Source organism: Falco punctatus (genome assembly GCF_963210335.1).
Source record: "Falco punctatus genome assembly, chromosome: 1".
Classification (NCBI taxonomy): Eukaryota; Metazoa; Chordata; class Aves; order Falconiformes; family Falconidae; genus Falco; species Falco punctatus.
Genome location: NC_137580.1, coordinates 67,023,942 through 67,047,038, shown reverse-complemented (window position 1 = coordinate 67,047,038; position 23,097 = coordinate 67,023,942). Strand labels below are relative to the sequence as shown.

General features: G+C 46.9%; 1 protein-coding gene across 1 annotated transcript in view; it reads left to right on the top strand.

Annotated features, from left to right (window-relative positions):
* The window catches only part of ENPEP (glutamyl aminopeptidase), a 94,560-nt gene extending 71,463 nt beyond the window's left edge, over positions 1–23,097 (top strand). The window contains exon 20 of the mRNA XM_080400888.1: positions 1–23,097. This exon is cut by the window's left edge and continues 6,647 nt beyond it. The gene's annotated coding sequence lies outside the window, so the exon portion shown is untranslated.

The window sequence follows — 23,097 nt, the reverse complement described above, 5'->3', positions numbered from 1 at the left end:
TTTGGCCAAAATAAACTGCTCATTCTGATCTAATGGGTGGGTGGGTTTACTCAGGAAAAAGACATTTTTGGTGTACCTTCTGGGCTGTCCAAATGGACATGGAAACAATGTGCAGGACAGGGGAACAGACAGGAAGTTCAGTTGCCAAAGCCAGTTGACACGCATGTCCTAGTGACACAAACAGCCTGTGTTTTGTTTATTTAAACTCACCTGGTTTAGATGTTAACAGTTACGCACAAAATACAGAAGAGTTCTTTGCAAAATATTGAAGTGATTTGTATTATTTTAGCTAGGACTCCTGACGTAGGAGATGAATGAAACCTATCAAAGACAACTCACATGGGGAAGATTAAGGACAGAAAGCATCAAGCATCAGAAAACCTATTAGTGAAGTATCATTAAGTTTTTACTATGGGAAGTATGTTACTGCAAAACCATATGTAAAAGTAAAACATAAATTTCCAACTATAATCAGGAGCTATTGCTCAAATAATTCTCAAAATGCAACTCAAAATTTTTCATCTATTTTCTGTGTGCACTAAGAAAAAGTGAATATTGGTAGTCTGGGAAATGTGGTTTTTCTGTGTATTGCCTAATCTCACAAGACTGTAATAGCTAGAATGATTTTACGGTTAAGAAAATGGTTTAGCAATGGAAATAAATAGGATAACCATACAGATGCATCATGATGAGGAACTTTTTTTCCTCTCGTAAAAGAAAGAAGAAAAAAATCTCCTTTAAGGGAGATAGAAAACGTGCCGTAGTTTCCCCCATTTTTATTTCTCCACAGTGTATTAAGAGCAGCCTCTAGTGACAGTTAGTAGACATTACATTTAATTATACCGGCTTCAACACGACGTGCATGCTTACGGAAACACTTCCTTAAATATTCGTAATAGATCTTAAAAAAACCCCACCGTTGCCTCACAGATCTTATGAACAGCACCAATCATTAAGCACACAGGTGCATCTTAGTAACATCACATAAGACTACTTAACCTAAAATAAACAGCAATCATTAAGGCTAAAATTTGTAGGCATATGCATAAAATAAAATAAAACCAAATAAAACCCCCACAAACCCATAAAGTAAGCTTCTTCGTCATTTTTGAAGATTACATTTAGCCATTTGAGTCATAGAATCATAGAATGGTTTGGGTTGGAAAGGACCTTAAAGATCATGGGGTTCCAACCCCCTGCCATGGGCAGGGACACCTTCCACTAGACCGCGTTGCTCAGAGCCCCATCCAGCCTGGCCCTGAACACTGCCAGGGATGGGGCATCCACAGCTGCTCTGGGCAACCTGTGCCAGCGCCTCACCACCCTCACAGTAAAGAATTTCTTCCTAATACCTAATTAGTTTCAAACTATTACCTTTGTCCTTTCACTACAGGCCCTACTAAAAAGTCTGTCCCCATCTTTCTTATAAACACCCTCTAACTATTGAAAGGCTGCTATAAGGTCCCCCCGGAGCCTTCTCTTCTCCAGGCTGAACAGCTCCAGCTCTCTCAGCCTGTCTTCATAGGAGAGGTGCTCCAGTCCTCCTCTCACCTTTATGGCCCTCCTCTGGACTCGCTGCAACAGGTCCATTGTCCTGCCTATATCGGAGACCCCAGAGGTGAACACAGTACTCCAGGTGGGGTCTCATGAGAAGGGGAGAATCACCTCCTTCAACCTGCTGACCATAATTCTTTTGATGCAGCCCAGGGTACATGTGGCTTTCTGGGCTGCAAACGCACATTGCCAGGTCATGCTGAGCTTCTCATTAACCAACACCCCCAAGTCCTTCTCCACAGGGCTGCTCTCAATCCCTTCATCCCCCAGCCGGTATCTGTATCTGTGCTTGGGACTGCACCGACCCACGTGCAGGACCTTGCACTTGGTGTTGTTGAACTGCATGAGGTTCACACGGGCCCACCTCTCAAGCCTGTCAAGGTCCCTCAGGATGGCATCCCTTCCCTCCAGTGTGTCAACTGCACCACACAGCTTGGTGTTGTCAGCAACCGTGCTGAGGGTGCACTGAATCCCACTGTCCATGTCGCTGAGAAAGATATTAAACAGCACTAGTCCCAAAACTGACCCTTGAGAAACACCACTTGTCATCAGAAATTGCTGAAAATGCATGTTATGTTTCAAAAAGCAGTGGGCATGGCTACAAAGAACCAGAAAGCCACTCAGAAGTCAAGACAGTCATGACGAACTTGCATACATGTCTGTAAGCACCAAGCACACTGGACTCTGGCATGATGGCCATTTTACCTCAAGCAGTTGTTTGCAACTAAAAAAAAAGCTTCCTAGCAACAACAGGATGTGTAATTTGCAGCAATCATAAATCCCAATAAACTCCCTTACACCTTACCAAGCTAGGTATTTGTTAGTTTTTTTCACCTATAGCAGCTGAGGCATTAAAAAGATATTACCCCTCCTTGCAAACTTGACTTTCTTTACAAACACGCACACTTGTGCTTGGAGGGGTTGTGGAAACAAGCATCTTCTCATGGTCATGCCAGGTAACTTGCTGCACTCAGCAAAACGCTGAGGGGCCACGGCAGGACCCATGCTGCAGTTGGGAACAAGCTCCCATTGCCGGAGGCATGGCAGGGAATGGCGGGAGGGCTGCAGAGTCGCTTCCCCCCCGAGGCAGTCTCCCCCTCAGGCCTGCCAGTAGCCCGCAACAAAGCTCTCAACGTTTCCAAAAAGGCCCTGTGTTTGTTTTTCTTAATCCATTGCTTTTGGGAGTCATATGTTCTTTTATTCCTCGCTGAAAAGAAGTTAGGAAATATTTGTTTAAGAAACCTTAGCACCTGCCTTTAAGTCATTACTTCATTTACAGAACAAAATCATCCACCGCTGCCTGTGGCAGCTGCTCTCCTGCAGCCATGGGTCTGCTCAGACCTCCAGAGACCTGCTCTGGCCAAGAGCTTTGCTTACAGAAACAGGACCCCAGCTCATGATCATGACTGCGTCTCCAGCCTCAGCGATTTGGTGATGCTTTCACATGTTAAAACATGACGCTGGAAAGCAAGAGTGAGGCTGGGAAATGGTGTCCCCGGCAGGCCAGCAGCCAAGCCTCAGGGACCTGTCCCCTCAGCGCCATGGAGCAGCACCTGGCACAGGTGGTGCAGCTCCTCTCCCTCTGGCAGCCAGGCCGGGAGGAGAAGCTGCTAGAGGGACAGGCCTGCCTTGCACAGCCAGCTATCCATGGGCTATGGTGAACAAAGCCTTGTGCCCAGTGCTGGGGCAGAGTCTGCCCTGCCAGAAACAAGGGTTTGGAGCAGGAGGTCCCTGTATTCAGGCAAATCTCCTGCCTCCCCTCACACCTACCTCCTCTGGTGGGGTGGCCTTGCTCTCATGCAGTCTGAGGGGGCTGAGGCCTCTTCGAGATGCTCATTTCATGCCAGTCAAGCCAACGTTTTTCTCTTTGAAAGTAAAAAGCCTCTCCCTGATAGCAGGGGTGGGTCCGGACCCTGGACTCTGGGCGACAGTTGAGTTGGGCCTCTGCGGCATGGCGGCCTGCTGCAGCTGCGCCCCGCGAGTGCCCACAGTGGCTCTGCCTTCACCTCATGCTGTCTGTTGGGCACTGAGGTCCCTTCACAAACCCCAGAGACGCCACTGCCTCAGCTCTCCTCATGGGCTTTCCCACAGCCCACTCTGCATCCCCTCTGTGGTGCGGGATGGCGGCCACATCCCTGGCCATCCCTAGGCCACGACCATGAGAGAGACCTCTCTCGGGGCGCCGGGAGCCTGCCAAGTGTTTGTATCTTCTCAGTGTAGCAGGCAGGGCCACGGTGTGGGGGGAGAGAGAAAGGCCCTGCTGCCATACTGTGTGGTCCGCAGTGCTCCCTCCCCTCTGCGTGCGGCTGGGCAACACCCCAGCCCCCGGCAGGTCAAGCCCCCCACACCGCGGGCACGCAAGGGAGGGCAGGGGCAGGTGGCTGGGGCTGCTCTCATTACAGCCACTCATCGGCCGCTAATCCAATCATCCCGCTAATGAAATCAGGCTGTGCCGTTAATGAAATCACCCTGCAACAGCCAGCATTGCTTTGCAGCGCTGCTGCTCTCGGCATCTGGTCGGCCGTGCTGGCAGGTAACCTCTGGTGAGAGCCCCCAGACCCACGGCCGCTGGGGGGACTGGCAGGCCCGCTGCCCCGGCAGCACAGGCTCCAGGCCTCTGCCAGCAACAGCCCCTGCCCTGCCCAGCAGGGAGCAGGATGGCTGGTAACAAGACACCAGTTACTGGTTTTTCACTTTGCCAGCACAGGTTTGCTCGGCAAGCTGCCGCCCGTGTGTGCTGGGAGCGGGGAGGCCGCCCGGGCCTGGCCTGGCCTCCGCAGGCAAGGGCCTCCCTGGCCCCCGGTGTCTGCAGTGACTGCACAGCCAGCTTCAGGGTAATGCTGCTAATGAGCAGCATGTATGAATTAGCAGAGAAGCATCCCAGCACCCTGGTCCTTCCTTGTCTGGGAGTTATTCCCAAGCGCTCCCAGAGTAGGTCTATTAATCAAGAAGTGAAAAGGCACTCATTTCCTTAGGAAATGCTTTACTTCTCACGCTGACATGGTAGAAGGTGCTGAAAAGAATGCTAATGCTGTTCCTTTTTAATGTCTTTTTACTGAGGAGCCTTTTGAAGATTCCACAAAGTACACCATATTAATATCTTCTTAGTTGAAAAGCTGCTGGATGTAGGGGAACATCCTGAAGCACCCAGCTCATGTTTGGAGTGAGGTCTACCTTTACCTGGAATTTTTCTTCCACAAACAACTTGGAGCTGAAAGAAACGAAGAAGATGGTAATAACAGTATTGTTTGTATGAAAACTATTCATAGCAAAGGCTTTAGCGTTCTGCGAGCTAGCGTGCTTCCCCAAAGGTCTGCTGGTTAATTGGCATGCTGTATAAAGGAAGGTTTTAATGGTGTAGGAGGCATAAGCCTTTGTAAATAATATTATCTTAAATGCAGAAGGCCTTATCACGCACTCCTTGCTCAGGCAAGTCTCCTCTTGAGATCATCTGGAGTTTTGACTTGAGTAAGGAGCGCAGAATCAAATCCGTAATGAGCCAACCACTTTATCAAGTGGTACAGAAAAACATATTCAAGCAGTTTTCGGTCGCATCTGCTAGACATCAGTACTGCTGCAATCTCACTAGAGGGAGCAATTTATTTTGAAATATTAGTCAATATTAGCTTAGCGCTTAGCCAGGCCACCAGTGGGTCAAAATTAAGACGACTTTTCTGAAGCACATACACATTCTAAGATAAAAAGACAAACAAGGGGAATAGAGAAATTAAGACAGCAGTAGTTAAAAATCCTAACTTCTGAAACAATGAGTTGTAAACAGAAAAAGGAATCTATGTGACACATGGAAATGATCTTTTGGGTTTTTTCCTGCTGAAACATCTACAATAGAGGTTTTGTCCCTGTTTCCAGCATAGAATCCTGTTTTCAAATCATTTTGGTTGGCCCTTTATGTGAAATTTTGTTTTTATTTTAAAATACGGATAGAGAAATTCTCTTTTTTATCATGGGCTGTAAAAGGAAATAAATTCCCAGATGCATCAGGATTCTTGGAAGTATTGCTAGCACTCAGATTCTGTCAACATTTCCATCTTAAATCATTTATTTAATGTTGAGTCATAAACACCTTTCAGTAAACATTTATTTAGTGCCTGACAAGGTCTCCCCTCTAAAGGGGGGTGGGGGGTGGTGTTGCTCAAAAAAAACAGGGTTTTAAGGTACTTTTAATTATACCTTTAAAGATTGTGTTCTAAATCTGTCATAGTTCAATACTGTCCTTATTCAAAGTCTATATCGGGGTAAGTTTGTTCTGGACTTGTACAGTGCCTGGCACAGTAAGGTTCTCAGAGACCCAAGGCACTGCAGCAAAAGCAAATAATACAGATTTAATACTGACTGTGTTTATGCAGTCTGACCCTGAGTACCACTTAGCTCCTGGGTCCTGCTGTCTGCCTCAGCTACATCTTGACTCTATGTTAGGATGAAATGTGGAAAAGCAGCCCCTTTTCTTTGCCCCCTGCCCAGTCAGGAGGGAGGAAAGGGAGTCTGTGGGCTAGGAGTTAACCAGAGCGATCTCCACAAGGTGTGGTAATATGGAGCACCCCAGTCCCACAGGCAAGACACGGCCACCAGGAATTAATCCCTCCTTATAATGCCAAAATGATCAGTTTTGTGCATCGATGAGTGCAGAAGCTAGCTCTTTGTTTCATGTGCTCAGCAAAGTCACTGGATGTAAAATGACCAAGTCTGCTCCAATGGGTTTTGGATACAGCCTTTAAAAGCCCTAAACCTGCCATCTGGTCTGCTAAAGTGGAGCTTTCTCTATGGAACACCATGTGATAGGATTTGCACGATGGAAGCTGAAAAGGTTTACATGTTAGTAAGCAAGATAACATCACTACCCCACACAATATGTACTAGACTGAAGTTATCATTATTAGCAGAAATTATCAGCATCACAGTTAGTTTTGGTGACAATGTTGGCCTCATGCTTTATACAAATAAAAATCGGTTATTATTTTCCAGATCTGATGTGCACAGAGGATAGCTTATGCCCATTTCCTCGCTGCATTTCAGGAGACTGGATGGAGGTACGCACTCTGCACTACCGCAGGCTCTGGCTGCACGCCGTGCTGGTACAGAGCACGATGTTATGCTTTAGGAAGCCGTGCTTGTGATACAGCAGGATCCACCTGGATCCAAGTGCCGTTTATCACAGGGTAAGAAACTGAAACAGAGCTGGAGTAAGAGAAGTGGAAAAGAAGGGCCATGCAATCTTCATCTCCATTGCAGCCTGGAAGAACAGCCTCTCTTTTACTGCTGCTGACATTTTACTGTTACGAAAATCAAATCTTAATTTTCACTGGAAGATTTTAAAAGAATGCAGCAAGCAAGTGCAGATTTGTGATTGAATAGTGGGAGAAAATTTTCGGTAGTTTTAATCTCTACTAATCCACCAGGTTTTTTATTTTTGGTTCCAGACTGAGATTTTCTGGTAATTCTTTATACAAAAAAATCAGGTTTCAGTTCATTCTACTTGCCTTACTCTACAAGTGAATGGAGATTTAGCAGATGAGGCATCAAGCAAGGAGGAAGCAAAATCTGACAGATCGACAGAATGTGACTAATAACTAGTTCATACAGAGAGTCTTTTTGTTAACACCAGTGTAACTCCTTTGCTGAACAATCAGGGAAAAATCTGTTTGGTTCTTTTGGCAAAGTACTGAAGCACAAGCCTAACTAACTATGTGAATAAAGTCACTGGCTAAGTTCATATATGTATACCCAGTGTAAGAAAATTTAAATACTTGCATCTATATTAAATTGCTGAGGAATCTCCCAGTGCTTTGACAAAACTTCCAGAAGGAAAATTCTGAATACTAAAGATTTTAAAAACTTAAACAAACATAGGTACAAATTGCCCTCATATGCCTCCCCTCCAGCTTATGATCTATTTCTGGTGACACCTGCCACTCTCTGTGTGTATATATTTCTGTTCTCTTAGAATTATTGTAGCACCTATCTTTATCACATTAGGACAAATAGTACTGATGTAACTGAATGATAGGTAGTAGATAGAAGACCATGTAGTAGATAGAAGACCTCGTCGTATCTAAAAATTCCTTTAGCACCTTAGCTCAACTAAGGCAGCAGCAATAGCCTGGATTCTGAATTGCTTGATTTCTATTAGTGAAAATCCTGAGTGGCCTAAAAATCAATTTAGACAAGTTATGTATGGAAAATATACATAATCCTTTAATATTTAATAAACACATCATATTTAATTGTTCATCTCAAAAGAAACTTCTTTATGGACTAAGTCTCCTTTGGACTAGCAGTGATGTTAACAGGCCAAAGTTATCCCTTAACATAACAAATTTACGATTTTTTGTTTGTTTGTTTCCCATTAAAATGTGTTGTCAGTTTAACGGAGATTGTGATTCTTTGCATAACAGACATTTCGGGAAAACTTCAGAGGGTTCTGTATTTCTGTTATTTTAAAAAGCTTGGTATTAAGACATAAACCCAAAACTGTTACGTGTAAAAAAATCCACACAGAGCTGTTTTATTTTTTATCATCCTAAACTTGAACACAAATTCCTTCCTTCTGCACATATGGTTGGAGAAAGAAGGATCAAGCTTTCACATTCACCAAACTACACCTAATTCACACGACCAGGGTGCTGTACAAAACCCACAAAGACATCCAGTAATCAATTCTTTGGGCGAAAGTGGGTTCATCTATATTTGCTACAAGAAAAAGTTGTGCTTTGCAAAAACCCCTTTGCCATGTGAATTAGCAGTGCACTGCTGTTAATCTAAGTGGATTAAAAAAGGGTAAAGACTCCTGGTCCATGAAAGCCTACTCTATAGCTAGATTTCGTACAAGTGTAACTGTGTCAATTGTGTGGGAGACCTAGGGGGGGAAGCACAAGGGGGGTCTTTTAACTGCATCTACAGCTCCTGGTATCAATTCACTTACAGTGGCAGGAAGGTGCTTGCAATTCATTCCTTGTCCTGGCGAGGAATAATAATATCAGTACGGGGTCTTTATATTGGTATAATGGCAGTAACAACGCGGGGGAGAAAGGAAAGGTTGTGTTGGTGCTCTTATGCCTGAGTGGTTGAAGCAACACAGCTTCTGTGTGCAGACCCAGCCAAAATAGTGCATTTCCCAAGAAAGACAACAGTGCCATTCTGCAGTTATAAAGCACTGGGCTTAAGAATTTTGCTTGTGAGCGTATCTAGGAGCTTGGCATGCTGACTAGATAAATGTTTAAAAATAAGCACTAGCTCAAGCTGACAAGCTTGTGCCTTTTTGAATATATTCATCTGAAGAAGAAAATGGATTTACCTGGAAGTCTGTTTCATTTGCCTGAGGTTCTCATCAGGGATGTAACACTTGCCATTTTCCTTACTCAACTGAATATTTTTGGTATCTGGAGACAAAGAAGATAAAGAAGGTTGTACTGTATTAATCACCCTTCTCTTTGTTCTCAAGGTACCTCTGCTCCTTCTATCCCTCCTCCAAACACACCTCCCTTGCCAAATCTTTAGAAAAAAAATAATCATGCTATATTCTTTCAGGGACTCTAGCACTTACTGGTACAACATGTAATACTTGTGTCTGATTTGTTTTGTTGGTATCTGAATGGGAGCCAGTAAAAAAAAAAATCACATAAAAATGGAATTTTATAAATAACAGATGTGAGGTTTTTTGTGAAAAACATTTGGTTTTTAAATGTTCGAAGTTTTTAAGGAAAAAAACAATCTAATTTTGTTTGCTTATTTTGTTTTTCCTTTTTTTCTTTTGTCCCTGTCTCTGTTTCCCTGAGGGTAGAGGGCAAACAGAATTTTCCTGGGGAAGACAAAAAGGAAAAAGATTGTCTTCATTTTTAACATGATGAAATGAGCACAGAGAGGCTAAAGTCAAGAAGTTTCCACAAAACTGGGATACCTCAGAGGTGACACACTGTTCTAGGATGCACCATTACATGGTACAAATCCCAATGGCATTATTTAATTGTAACATGTTTAACAATTATTTCCATTGGACAAAATAGGGTTTGAAGAAGGATTTTGCAGAAAATTGCATTGTTTGGTGTTACCTTAGAGCCAGCAGTTCCGATATCCTCCTGCTCTGTTGCCCAAGGATGTGGGGGGCACTGATCACAAACCTTCTCAAACTCCAGCCCCCCACATCTCCCTTCTCTAGCTATCATAACAACAAAAAATAATGTCCATGCTTAGGTATAAAACTGCTCATGTATAGAAATACAAGCTACTAACTGCCAATGCTGACTTCCAGTGGACCCACTGTGTGCCCTCAGTTCTCCATCCTGGCACCTATTGCAGCTCCATGCCAGGCACAGGGAATATTGCACAGCAAAGGCCTGACCCAGCGTGGGCTGGGGACATCACTGGGACACGTATGTGAACTGTGGAAGTCTGAAGTGCTGCCAGTCTCAAGTACATAGGCACCGTCCCAGGAGCTGAAGGCTGCACACCAGCACTGCTCTTTGGCCCCCTGTCCCCATCCATGAGTAAAGATTCAGCTTGAGGCTTCTCAGCTGTGTAGCAAACCACTGTTTTCCTCTCCTGGGATAAGAAGACAAAGGCAGAGGCAGCCCACTTTGCCAGATGGAGGGAAGAGAAAATGAGATGTGCCAGAACTGGGTTCCTGTGTGCAAAATCCTGGGGTCGGAGGCACATCACTCCCAGTCTGGCTGACAGTGACAGCCCTGCTTCCTTGCCAGCCACAGCTGCTGCCACCTCAGCCCTGAGCCCTTACTGGGTGGGAGCAGCAGCCACCTGCCTCTGCACAGCTGTTGCAGAGGTGATGCAGGCAGCGGGGCCCAGCCACTCGGGCTGAGCTGCTTTCCCCAGCGTGCTCTTCACCGTGCCAGTGAAGGACTCCTCTAACCACAACCACTGTTGTTGCCTTCCCTATCCACGCCAATCGCCCACTGCTCATGCTTACAAACTCCAGAGGGGATAGAGCCCATTGCAGTTCTTCCTAATGCCACAGTGCCCTTGCCTGGGCTGTCTCTCATGGTCTCCAGCCGGGCATGCCCTGCTGTCTCAAGCAATGTTTAACTCTCCATCACCTCTACGGAGAAAGTGCTCAGCCCTCCCCAAATTTCAGTCTGGCCGGGATGACTTAAGTCTTTTGGCAAGTTCTGCTTTACAAAAAAGTGATGGTTCCAGCCACCACTTGGTCACAAACTCTCCTTAAGATCTTCAAAGCTGGCCAAGGATGAGCCTGCCCAGCCCGGTGGAGCCTAGGCTGGATATCTGGGGTTCAAAAGTGCAGCCTGTGGATTTGTTTGACAGATGACTGGGTGGTTCCAGAAAGTGAAGCAAGCGGCAGCCCCCACCTCACCATCATCATGGAGAACCGGTGGGGACATACTGCAGCGTTTTGGCTTTGTAACACATTGATGCATGTTTCCTACAGCAGCCATAGTCTGACGAGAGCTGGCAACGGCTACAGCACATGTAAGCTTCAGAGAATTTAGCTGCCCAACTCTAACAAGTTTTTCCAGAGTATGTCCAAACTAGAATTTCACAAATTTGGCTGATATTATTTAGGAAAGCAAAGGGCACGTTCCTGACGTCAGAGTAACCCTGTCAGCAAATTCACATCCCTGCTCCTAAGCGCGTACAAGCCAGTGCTTTGCAACGCAATGGAGGTGTTTTTCTCCCTTTAGAAAATGAGCCAAATGACAGATGAATTTCATTATCCCTGGAAATACTGGCTGAGCCATTTGTGTTGAATCTTTAACCAAAAGATAATAAAGAAAGATAGACATCCTTCATGGATGTTTTTAGGATGAAGTTTTAGTATGGAAAAATTTTAAGCACCTAAAACATTATTTTGCAAAAGGCAACTTTACATTCTTATGGATGCATGTAGTGCCATGTATCTCAGTAACAGCGTTTACTATTACAAGTATGTGTGTCACACCTTTTGCCAAAGTACGTCTTCAAGGAACAGGAAAAATGTTTCACAAGTAGTATGTTAAAAATAATCTCGCTCTTCTTTAACCATTAGTATGAAGTTAAATATGCTTCAGTGTGGGATCTTCCCCTAGCTGCTCAGATGCCGTTACCCAAAGGACCTCCTGTGTGCTGTCTTCCCCTCCCCTACAGAAACAAATTAAGCTGTCCCTATCCCATTCCCATCTTCCCCTTCGCACAGCTATTGTGAGGGTGGTTTACAGTCCAGAAACCAACTGAGCTGCAGGCAAAGATACCAATGGCTCCTCTCCTTGCTTGGAGGCATCTAAGAGAATAAAGTGTGGTCTGGGGGTTCATCATGGACCAGCATCATCCTCCCCTTAAATGTCTTCAAAGCAGTTGTGACCAGCAGTGCCCCAGGAAAGTCATCTCCATGCAATTCTTCTTTTTGACAGTAACATATAATCTACTGAATAATACAGTCCCATAGTAGTCATAGCTCATTGGGGATTACCTGGATTCACTGAGAAAAAAACTTCTCCCAAAATCTTCACAAGCACACCCCCGGAAGGGTCAAGGACCTGTGTCTACAGCAGAAGGAGAGGCATCTTCCAGTGAATTAGAAATCATCATTGCCTTTTGCATATGGATGCATTGAGGTGGGCAGGTTAAGTGACATACCCAGGGTTACAAAGCAACCGAGTAGCAGAGCAGAAAAAGAAATCTGGGATCCTGACTCCTATTTGTCTCTAGTTTCTATGCTTTCATTCACCGATGCTTTCAAATCCGTAATTAACATTGCTAGAATGCATTTAGAAATTAATACAAATAAGTATTTCGTCTTGTGGGCAATAAAAATGAGTTGATTTTCCACAGTTGTAAAATTCTGTTATGTATAAGGGATTCTTTATTTTATAATAGCTATTAGAATGTTTGTTTGTAGGATTTTCTTGGGCTGGAAACTTCAGAAGAAGCATTGCTTTGAGCTAATCATTTAGCAAAGGACAAAGATACCTTTGATTGCTGACTCGTCCTATAGTTAATGGTTCTCTCAGGCTTTTCTCTGTCAAATGTGGCAACTATGACATCAAATGTTATCTCTGTAAACACATGCCAACTCAAAATAGCACATGGGGGGGAAGGACAAAGAGTTCCTTATCCTATATTTTAGCCAAGATTATGGTCACCAGCATGTTCCTCGCACCACAGAGGAAAATGGCCTTCAGTTCAGCTATGCTTTCCAAAAGTTAATTTTTAAAAATAAATGCCCGAACCATCAAACCGTTTCACTTTCAAATTAGTCACCTTAGGGGATCCTACTCTGAGTGCATAAAATATGGAATTCTTATTTCTGGGATGCCAGAATTTCAGTTATGATGTATTATTTGCAGACACTCATGGGCATGAGAATAGCTACAGCTATTAGAGACTTTTTTTCCAAAGATTTCACAGAACAGTAGACCGGCACTTCAGACATCCAGACTGTTTTGTTGATCTGCCACTGATCTGCCATGTGACCTTGAGCAAGTATTTTCACTTTTCTCTAGCTCTGTTCCTCCTCCTACAGTTTGCCTTATCTATTTAAATGGCAGCCTTTCTGAGCAGGGAATTTCTCACCTTGTGCTAGCTAGCAGTGCTTAGCTGAATGCGGACCCATCTGCCTTGGAATTATTGTATTGCAAAGCTCTCGCAAGTAACACTACCAATTAAAAGCACTAGTATAAAATACTAAGAAGCTATTTTTCCAGAGGGGATTTTCAGAGGAGCAGTAATGCCCCCTCCTCCAGTACTTCCCTTCTGCTGTACTTCCTACCTAGGAGCTGAAGCTGTGACATAGCCACCAACACTGCCACTTTACGGTCAGGTTTTTGGAGGCAAGCCTCGAAACCATGAAGATGTGGGGTGCAGCAGCACGAAGCAGAGCTGGTCAGGCTGTGGCTGCTGAGCTGCTCTTGGTTTAGGAGCAGGTTCAATCCACTCCCATGCTGGGTTTTATCAAGGAGGATGAGAGGTGCCCCTAATCCTGGCCATGAGTGAAAGTGAGCCTGCAGAGCTGCCAAGGTTTTCCTCTGCCTGTGATGCTGGACCTCAGCCATCCACGCCTGCAGCCCCAAGCTGGCAGCATGCACTGTCCCAGAAGTCAGGGACCACCAGCGGTTGCCAGCTCCAAGGCGGGTCAGGCTCACAGGCAACAGAGCCCTGCTGAGCCACCCAGAGCAAAGCCACAGGCATTACTGTGTGCAGAGCTCTCTGCCTTCCTTTAACCTGCACATCCGGCCTAAGGTGGCAGAGGACAGATAACCCAGGTGGTTCGCAGCCTGCCAAGACCCCTGTGCTGAGGAGGCGATTTAGACACAGCTGAATGACATGCCTGCTCAGCAGGGAAAAGCCACAGCCTGCTCTAGTTTTCTGGTGTGGATAATTGCCACTGGCCATGTCTCATAATGAAATGCGCTGTGAATAAGAGCAGGTACAGCGTACAGAGGCTTGCCATGCATGCCTTCAGAGTAATGGTGCACGTCTCCAGAATTTATATGCGAGACCCTCGCATATCCATTTAGCAGGGCATTTGCATGTGTGGCACCTGTTCCTGAAAGTTAGAAAAAGTATAGAATAAAAACCACCCTAAAGAGGGGCTTTTCTTCCTTCTTCATGGCACATTATCTGTAGCCATGTCCAAGCAAGTCAATCTGTACAGCCTGTGGAGCCGTATCTCGCCAGGCCCTTGGTTAGGGACTGTGACCTAGGGACCAATGGTGCAGGGAAATTTGTCTTCCCCCAGAATCAATGACATTAAACACAGGTTGTAGTGGGGAGGTTTTCTGAGGCTAAACCATGATTTTTGGATGGAAAGTATGTTTTGGTCAGGCATATAATGTATGCTGCAGCTTATATTGACTTTGGCCAAGCAGCTTATTATCCTAACCAGGAGATGTTTGTAAATATGTCCAGAAGTATCTAATATATTTTACAAGCCAGGCACAAGCTGTCAGCCTGCAGCACATCCATAGCAGAGCCATTTCCTTGGCATTCTTCCTATAAATTAGACAAATGCCCAGACTATTTAAGGCAGCAGTTCACTTCACAGAGCAGGATTTCTTAGTATAGGTCCCAGGAGAAATGTGCCTACCTACCTCATCAGCATGATTTTGGGAGCTGAGGCTTTCTCCTGAAAGGGTTGTCTGGCACACGCTCACCATCCTTGCAGCATCCTTTTCCTAGCCAAGCACACACCTCCCCCTTCCATCTGCAAGCTCGGGAGAGTCAGCGTAAGGGAGTGCAGGCTGTGCCTTTCTTTTGCGCACACACGGCAAATCCCAGAGCTTTCTGCTTGGAATCCCCCTGAGTCAGCGAACAGCTGGGATTCTATCCCAGTCAGGAGGCAGCTCTCAGAGGAACATCTGGCGGTCTCTATCTTGTCTGCTGCTCCTTCACACATCTACTTCCTTAAAAAGAGCTTACTGGCGGGAGCAGGAGGGGAAACTGGCTCCAGGTTCTTTTGGCTACTTAAAGAGGACCACCCTGTTGCACTGTCAAACAAAAGTTATATATTTCCTACAAAAAATATAACACTTAAATAAGGGAGGCAATTAGATGTAGTTGCATTTGCCTATTGCAACGCAGCTCCAACATCTTTGGGATATCTGGGAGGCTTAGGTGCAAGAATGTTGTGTGCTGCTCGCCTTCTTTTCGGTTTGAGCTCCCAGGGTGTTAAAGAGGGGGGTCTGCACAGAAAGGGCTGAGCAAAACCTTGGGCATTTGGGGGAATTGTATCAAACATTATGCAGGGATGTTAGTGCACTCAGCCTTCCAGATGAAACCCTTGCTTTGCAAATTGCCCCAAAAGCAGCGAGTGGCAACCTTCTTAGAGGGTCATATTGCTTAGTGCGAGTAACAGCAGTCAAGTGTCTTCTGCGACAATTTCCAAATAAGTGCAAGCCAAATGAGAGAGAAGAACAAAGGATGCTGCTGTGGGACAACAGATTTGAGGGAAAAAATTGAGATTTTGTGGTCAAATATATAGAACGTGCTGATGGTTCCTTAAGATTTTCTAATGGAAAAATCATAAGCTGCAAATAGTTAAATCAGAGTCTCTATTTCTCAGCAAACATCTTAAATTACACATAAAAATCTCTTAAATGCTTCAGCTTAAGGGAGGCCCTGGCTAGCTCTAGATCCTTTGCCTTTGGGGGATTTCACAGCAGACCACCCACTGGGAAAATGAAAAGTTGGCATCCCTACCACTGTGGCACTTTTTCTGGAGATGAGTCCCTAAAATCTTGTACTCTTTTCCCCAGGGAGACAAAATGAAGAGATCTAACCTGGTCAACAGGATTTTACAAACTAGGGAGGTATAAATCACCCATGACATGACTTTCTCTAAACTGTTAGGTACTCTATTTACATGTATTTGGACCAAATGTCCTGCTTCACCCTGCTACTTACATGTAATGTAATCAGCCCACACTTGTGCAAGTAAGTCTACAATTTCACACAGACACATGCTATATGCTGTAGGTGCCTTGTCTCAGATAATGAGCAAGTTGTATTAATTATTATAAATCTGTCCAAGCCTATTAAAGTCTTTCCTTAATGATGTTGCAGTGAGGTGGCTGCTTCATTCTGAGTCAGTTTCTCCTGTAGCTACCCTTGCCTTTTTGATTGAAACCTTCTGTGGGTGGCACTTAGTGGAGGAAGGCTATTTCCAGTTTATAGACCAACAAGGCACTTTCTCTCTAGAGACTTTTTTGAAGATTATGCTCTTCACCTGAATAAAAGGCCTGGAGTTGGAACTGCTAATCTTACATCTGAAAAAAACCCAAACAACAAAAATGATTGCATGCATTATGCCTAGTAAGTGTCCACTGCCAGGTAGAAATTAAGGATTTAGTTTGCTGTCCATGTACAGAAATTAATCTTCCTCACCAAGTTAGCTGAACACTTCACAACAACCAATGCTTTATCTTCACACTACATGGGACACGATTGTTTCTCTAGTTAAGGTAAGAGCAGCTGAAAGTGGTACCTGAGCAGCTGAAAGTGGTACATCTGAACCAAGCCTGCATGTCATAAGAACTACACAGGGCTTTCCAGGCGCCTGTCTCCTCTGGCATACACCAAGGACCTGACAAGAACACGTTGTGGTTCCATTACCTTGCTTCCATGTCTGATTTTCTTCCCATGGTTGAATACATATGACTATTTAACATGGGTTTGACTGCTTAAATTATTATACCAAACTAGATGGCCAGGATATGCACCTGGATCTGAAGGTCTGAAAGCATCCCAGACCTATCAGTTTAAACATAGTCTTAGTGGCTTGACCTTGTCCATGCACCTGAGATGTGAACCAGGGCTGGCGTCCTGCATTTCACTGCTTGGCAGATGCACAGCCAGTCTGACACCTCATTAGCCTAGGCTCAGCTTTAGGAGCTGCCACGTTGGCAGGACGGGCCAGTAGCACTACGGCCAAGGGCACTACACGCAGAAGGGTCCAGGAGACACAGTGTCTCTGTCTGACCCTCTGTGCTAAAGGCATAGGGTCGTCCTGCACTCACATGCATAGTATCCAGCAACCGCCTCATCCTTTTGGTTCTGGGGGCCCAACCCCCAGCTCCCTTGAGGTTTTACTATTTGCTTGCAGAGCAAGTTGGGAGAAAAGAGTTCACTTTCAGAGGAAAGAGAGGTCCCATCCATAGACACTTTGCAGGGCGAACAGGAGAGCGGGAAGCAGATGAAAGATGGGTTAGTACAGTGTCTCCAGTCTACAGCAATTCTCACGGGAGTCTTTTGGCTACAGTCTAAAAGAGCCCCTTGGGGTGCTGTAAGTGCATCCAGCACCAGTTACTAAGCTAGATTACATGACAGCATTTTAATCACAGAGGCCACAGAGCCAGGATTACATATCTAATGTCATGCCCTTAAGAGTTAAGCAGTGTTGGACTATAGCATTATGCATAGATGAGTGTCAGATGCAGTCTTGAATTTCTTGCCAGTATGTCAGAAACTGCTTTTTGCAATTCTATACTTTTCACTCATTTGGCTAAAGCCCATGTTTGCAGCTTCAAATCAGGCATCTCCTAACAGACAGAGTGCGGCTTTTCTTTGCCCCATTGGGAGACCTCACTGCACTGAGGACAACTCCTTGAGCAGGTACCTTCTCAAAAGGAAGCGCCCTCGATTCCCTCCAACTGGAACAGTGGCAGGACAGTACCGGTGGATTTCTTCATAAGGCCTGTGCTGGGCTCTGCTATTCTCTTCGCAACAGCCTGGCATTCGTAATCCTCTGGGACAGCGAGGGTGGGCATTCTACCCACAACACTCCACGCGCTTGCATATATGCGTAAACTAAATTCTGCAGTGAAATTAATCAGATGCCATGAAGAATAACAAAGAATAGATTATGAGAATTGTCATTACCTTTATAGAAACTACGTTAAGATTACCAATTTAGCTGTCCAGTTTTCCCTCTGCACGCTTATTTCAACCAGATTTCTTGTAAGATTTCTTATAAGAAAGTGAAAGTGTGCCATTAAAATAAATCAGTAAAACAGAATTGTTTGATGATTGATGATACCAAATCATCACCAAAGAATGAGATTCAGAATTATCACTCCTACAACATACCACCTCTGAGCTGATCTAGAGAGCACATAAGACTTTTCTATGACCACACAATGCCTTCCATGGCATTGTATTCATCAAAGGTTTCTTCTTGTGACAGCCTGTACATAAGACATCTCACAGGAACCAGAAATAAGATCTCTTTTCTTCTCAAGCTGCTTCATCTTTTCTTCTTACACCTCCTCTGGCTACATCTCTCCACCAGAAGATGTAAGTAAAGGAACCACACTGTGATTTCTAATACAACATGTTTCTAACACAAGGCTGTGTTGGTTGTCTGCTCATGCCCACAGCCTCTAAATAGGATCAGCATGGTCTTCGTAGCCTGGGCTGCAGGTTCTTTTCCTTACCCCATGAAAAGCCTTCCGAGAGTTCCTTTGGAGGGCTTCCTCCAATTCTTATTCATTCGTTTCCCTAAACATCAGACATACTTGGTCCCAAATAGCTGATTGATTTCTGTGGCAAAAAGATTAAATATTTTCTTGTTGGGAATTCTTTTTTTTCCAGGCACAGGAGAACCTACCCAGTTATGCTCCTTGCCCAGCTATGCAAGATGAAATGAGCCTGTCTAAAGCCATAAGAAGGGAAGTTGTTCCCACTCTTTTCTCTCCAGCCATGGAGCCTGGTCGTGATTCAGCATGGCCTGTGAGCACATGGTCCATTCCTGCTGTCTCCTAGTATGAAATGAGCATGTGCTAATTTTGCCTTAGAAGCTGATGGGATTTAAGCATATGCATACACGCCCCATTGGATTGACAAACGCATCACAGCTTCTGCTCCTTCCAGCGCAAGGAAAACAGTACACTGACCAGTGCAGGCCCATAATATTTCCATGTAAACAGTCCTCAGTCAGGTCCCCAAGCTGTTATTTATGTCCCCAGAATTGCCAGCTCTACCGGAGGGAATTTGAGTGGTCTCAAATGGCAGTGCCTGGCCACGGCAAGAATTAAGTACTCCATTGTCATGGAGAGAATTGTTATAAAGCTGCACTCCAGTTTCAGAAGATTTTTGTTAAGACAGAAAAATGCAACATTCCCTGCGCCCTAGACAATTAGAAGGAAACACCCTATAAGATGCCGAGAGTCTACAACTGTCACTAAATCAGCAATTAGGTGGCTTCTCAGGGTAATTAATATCCCCTTTTGTTGCAAGGGGAAAAAAAAAAAATCAGCCCTGCCAGTGGGAACCATTTTCTCTGTTCTGTATCAGGGGCTGAAGTTTTAAACAGCAGCTCAGGTACATGGACCAGGATTTTAAAAACGGCCTGTGCTATGAAACGTCCCTCCCCATATCCTTTGCTCAGTTTCACCGAGCCATAGCTGTTGACATGCGAGAATGGCTGTCGCCCTGATCGTGTCACACTGACATTATTTGTCAGGGATCTTACCAGTCACCCACTGATTACAAGCTAAAGTCTCTGACCTCCTGGCTCAACCAGCAGTTACAAGTACATCAAGTACAACAAAGGTGTCCCTCAACATCCAAATAAACCATGAGAATAAAGCCTGACTGCATGTTGGTGTTAACAAAACACATAGAGTATTTTTATCTCTGGAAAGCTATTTCCTATTTGTAATACTACTTGAAACCGCTTCCAAGTCCTCATTTGATGTTACTCGTATTCATATATTTTATGTCTTGTTTTCTTTTTCCAAACAAGTTTATTAAAAAATGTTCTCAGGGTAATGGCCCTTGTGGCAGGAATTTCTGTTTTGGAGGAAGAATACCAGAGTTGGAGGTTTTTGCCAGCAGGATGTAAAAGCTGAAGGAAATAACAATGACTGGGGCTAGAGATTTGTCACAGGGAGTTAGAACACAAAAATTTACAGTCTGACCATGAGACAGTCCAGGCTAAAGCCATGAATTTATAGGAAGCATTGCCAAAAGCTGGATATTATTATTTTAATCAAACTCTGTTTTACTTGCACGAAAAAAATGAGAATTGCCAGAGACTTTGGCTCCACAGATAAAGGAGAAAGGGCAGAAGAGCCACCTCCATCTCCACAGCTCTTCCCATCCTGGCCGAGGAGTGGGAAGCATGCATGACCTTCTCTGGAGAAATCATGGGAATTCAACCGCCTCGAACCTCATAAGGAGAGTTTCTGCTTGCTTGGGAACTCCCCTTGCACTCAGCGCTGCCAGCTCAGGCTCTGCTGACTTCAAAGGAGCACCAAACGGGCTGGGACCCACTGTCACACTGACACGCCATCCTCCAGCCTGGCAAGAAATTGCTTCATTCCTTAGGTCTGCATCCACCAAAGCGGGTGCAAGAATTTGCTGCTGGGAAGGTTGAAAACAACTGCATTGGTACAGGGCTTGTAGATTCCTGCTCCTCTCCAGATAATGCAGCCTTGAAAGTGCCTGGCAAGGATTTTCATAAAGGAAAGCCTTTATGCTCTTTTATGCTTATGTTGTCCCAGTGACCTTAATTGTTGGTGGGGTGTTTTTTTTAAATTGAATGAAAGAGGTGTTCTCTTCACTTTTATCTTAAAAATACAAGGTCTGGATCTGCTTGTGAGATCTCCGTATATTTTATTTGCACAGAAGTAGCCACTTACATTTATTGCTTTACATATGGCCACAATCCAGCAAATCACTCAAGCATGTGAATAACTTTAAGCATGGAAGTAGTCCCCCATGAGCTGGTGGAACTACTACCACACTAAATATACACATCAAGTGATGAGCCCAGCCCTACCCTTGTGTTTTCCCGGAGTGCCTGCCATTTCCCCACATACAGACCCAGCAGGCTGGGGGCTTGTTCCTCAGGTTCCTTTCTAAATCTCAGTCACGGATTTAAACTCACACGCATCGCTCTTGCCATGCCTACCCACCGAGGCTGTGCAGCACTGCGCTCCCTTCAGATTAAATATTCTTCCTTTTTTCCCCCTTTAATACAGAGAAAAATACATAACGCACTTGCAGGGCGACCCTTGCTGAGTTTCACAGGACCTTGCTGCCATTCATGAGTATCTCTTCTTATCGCTCACAGATGCACAGTCCCCCTCGGAGGGTGGGAGCAGCAGGGACGTGTGCGAGCTGCCCACCTTAGCTGGCTCTGGGGGAGAGGGGGCTCCCACCGCCCTGCAGCGTTAAGGGATGCATGTCCCGCTTGTTTCGCTCCCTCCCTGCAGTTTGGAGGGATCGGGGCAGCCCCACCGGCCCTCGACGGCCACAGCCGGTGACACCGCGGGGGTCCCGCCGCGCGGCCCCACTCCCCTCCCGGGGCATGCGGGACCGGGGATAGGGCCGCGGGCAGCCCGGCAGGATTTCGGGGGAGAGGGAAGGGGGGACAGGAGGGGATGGCAAATACTCCGTAGCAACGGCAAGACGTGAAGCTGAGAGCACTAAGCGCATACCAGGATTTATAGGTGGACTTTACAGGACGTTTTACAACCTGGGAGATGATTCATTTTATATGTAGCGTGTTGCACCGTGGGGCCGCTGCGGCCGGTTAATGTTCAACGTGGCCCGGGCTTGGCGGTGGGCAAAAGCCTGCAGCCGGGGAAGGGGCTGCGGCGCGCGGCCCCTCAGCGCCCGGTGGCCCCACGGCCCTCGGGGAGGCCGCGGGCTGAGCCTCGGCAGCAGAGGAGGTGGAGGAGAAACTTTAAAAAAAGGTCAGAGGGAAGAAGAGAGTGGATCACGCTCCGCACCCCCCCTCCCTGGTCAGGCGTGGGTTTCACCGATGCGGTCTGTGCATGGCCGTGCGGGTTACGGCCGCTGCAGCATCCCTCCCATCTGCGGGCAGCGGCTGCAGAGCACAGCCCGCACAGTGCTCCGTGTGTGCGCGTACATGCGTATGTGTGTGTAACGTGTACGTATGTGCAATGCGTGTGTGTGTGTGTAGGTATGCATGTATGCATATAAATATACATATGCGGGTGTAAATGTCAGACGCTCCCCCACGGCACCCCGGCTCGGTGGGGAGCCCCGCTGGGCCACAGATGTGTCTGTCCCCCGCTGACACCCGCCACACGCTGGCACAGGGCGCGCTCAGCTCCTTCCCCCGCGCTGCCGCCCAGGCAGGGGCTGAGGCCGAAGGGCTCCCGGCTCTTCCTCACTGCACCGGCGGTCTCCTGCTCCCGGGTGGGCGGCTGGGGGGGTTGTGGCTATTTTTTCTTTTTTTCTTTTTTTTCCCCAGGTTTTGGGCGGGCGATCAGTCGTGTCCACCCTCAGCTCCCGACGGTGGGCTCCGGCCGCGCAAATCGCGCCGCTCGCCCAGGGGGTTGGGGCCGGCTCGGCCCGGAGCCCCCCCCGGGGACTCGCTCGGCAGAGCCGCGGCTGCGCAGGGCTGTACCTGCCGGGCGGCCCGGCCGCCCGCTCGCTGCTCGCGGGGTCAGGCCCAGGCTCTTCCCGAGGCGGCGCCGCGGGAGGTGGCCTGTCCCCACCTCGACCACGCAGCCGCCCCCCGTGGGGCTGGAGGCCGCCACGCTCCCGCTCGCAGGCTGCCAGCACCGGGCTGCGCCGCGGGAGGTGCCGGGCATGGGCTGGCGGCGGCCGTGCGGGGTCGCGGGGCCGGGGTCGGGCCGGTGCCCCCCCGGGCAGGCATGAGCCCGCCCTCCGAGAAGGCAGGGCCGCCGCGGTTCCCGCTTCGGCGGCGGCAGCGTTTGCTCTCCCCGCCGGGCTCCGCGGCAGTGGGAGCGGCCCGCGCATCCCCCGCGCCCCCGTCGCAGCCCTCCGCCTTCGGGGCAGGCGGGGGCTGCGGCAGCCGCAAGGGAGGAAGCCCGCAAACGAGGCCGCCGAGCCCCCGACACCGCGGGGCGGCCGGGAGAGTCGCGCCCGGCAGCGGCCGAGCCCCGGCCCGGTGGGCAGCGCGGGGCTCCCTGCGCGGGGGCGCGGGGTGGCTCTGCCCGGCACAAGCGGGGGCCGAGGTCGCGAAAAGCGGCCTCAAACCCCTTTTATATTAAACAGAAAAAAAGATACTGCGGCTAAAATTATACAAGTGCGGGTTTATTTTATTTCCTCTCTTTTCTTCTCGGAGAAGATGTAGGCGGCCGGAGA